Raw genomic sequence first — 1,480 nt, forward strand, 5'->3', positions numbered from 1 at the left:
CTGGACAGCCACATGTATATCAATGAAAATTTATTTGATTGATTTGAACAATTCCTTCAATTTAAACATTCCTTCACACCATATACAAAAATAAACTCAAAATGGCTTTAAGTCTTAAGTATATAAACATATATGTGATACCATAAAACTAGAAGAAAACAGGTAAAACATCATCTGGCATAAATTGTAGCAATATTTTTTTAGGTCAGTCTCCCAGGATGATAGAAATAAAAGCAAAAATAAACAAATGAAGCCTAATCAAACTTACAAGCTTTTGCACAGCAAAGGAAACCATAAACAAAATGAAAAGACAACCAGTGGAGCAGGAAAAAATATTTGCAAATGATGGGACCAACAAAGGCTTAATTTCCAAAGTATGCAAACTCCTCATACAACTGAGTAACGAAACAAACACCCGGAACAAAAAAATGGGCAGAAAAGCTAAACAGATGTTTCTCCAAAGAAGACAGGCAGCGCGCCCGGAAGATGGCTGAGCAGGTGACCAAGTCAGTGCTGTTCGTGTGTCTGGGTAACATCTGTCGATCACCCATCGCAGAAGCGGTTTTCAGGAATCTTGTAACTGATCAAAACATTTCAGATAATTGGAGGATAGACAGTGCAGCGACATCCACGTATGAACTAGGAAACCCTCCTGATTATCGGGGGCAGGCTTGCATGAAGAAGCATGGTATCCCCATGAGTCACGTTGCCCGGCAGGTTACCAAAGAAGACTTTGCCACTTTTGATTATATACTATGTATGGATGAGAGCAATCTGAGAGATATGAATAGAAAAAGTAATCAAGTTAAAAACTGCAGAGCGAAAATCGAACTACTCGGAACTATGATCCACAAAAACAACTTATCATTGAAGATCCCTATTATGGCGACAACGCTGACTTTGAGGCCGTCTACCAGCAGTGCGTGCGGTGCTGCAGGGCCTTCCTGGGGAAGGTTCGCTGACCCGGCCGTCCCGCTGTGGCCCAGGCTCGTCCCCTGAGGCCGTGTGTCAAGTGTCAAGAGTGTCACCATTCGGAGCCAAGGCCGCAGCCCTCTTGTAGATGGAACTCAGTCTTTGTGTTTGGCGAAAGAGTAAATAAAAAAATCTTTGATTCAGATAGTTTATGGGTAAGAGTTCCTTAGACTAGCTAAACCTCCCACTATGCCCCAGTTACAAAAACAGTGGAACAATCGAAGTAGTGGAGCAGCACAGTAGACCATAGTGAAGTGAAGTGAGACGCCCCTCGGGAGCCTGCACTGCCCCTCCCTCTGTGGACTGGCCCTGCCCTCACCGCCTCGACGGGGCCTGGCGCCCCGCGGTGGTGAGTTGCCACTGGCTGGCAGTGCGCAAGCGCACACTCTCAGGCCAGGAAGGAGCGAGGCTCGTGGGATTCATCCTTAGCACCTTCACTCCGTCTTAGTTTGTGTCTGTGCAGTTCATTTCATGAGGAAGTCACCTTATGTGCTCCCATTTGAACCCG

General features: G+C 45.4%; 1 pseudogene; it reads left to right on the forward strand.

The window, feature by feature from the left end:
• Window positions 1–455: 455 nt before the first annotated feature.
• On the forward strand, window positions 456–1,013 carry LOC102266765 (low molecular weight phosphotyrosine protein phosphatase pseudogene; annotated as a pseudogene).
• Window positions 1,014–1,480: the final 467 nt, after the last annotated feature.

The sequence above is a fragment of the Bos mutus genome, chromosome 11 (genome assembly GCF_027580195.1).
Source record: "Bos mutus isolate GX-2022 chromosome 11, NWIPB_WYAK_1.1, whole genome shotgun sequence".
NCBI classification, from domain to species: Eukaryota; Metazoa; Chordata; class Mammalia; order Artiodactyla; family Bovidae; genus Bos; species Bos mutus.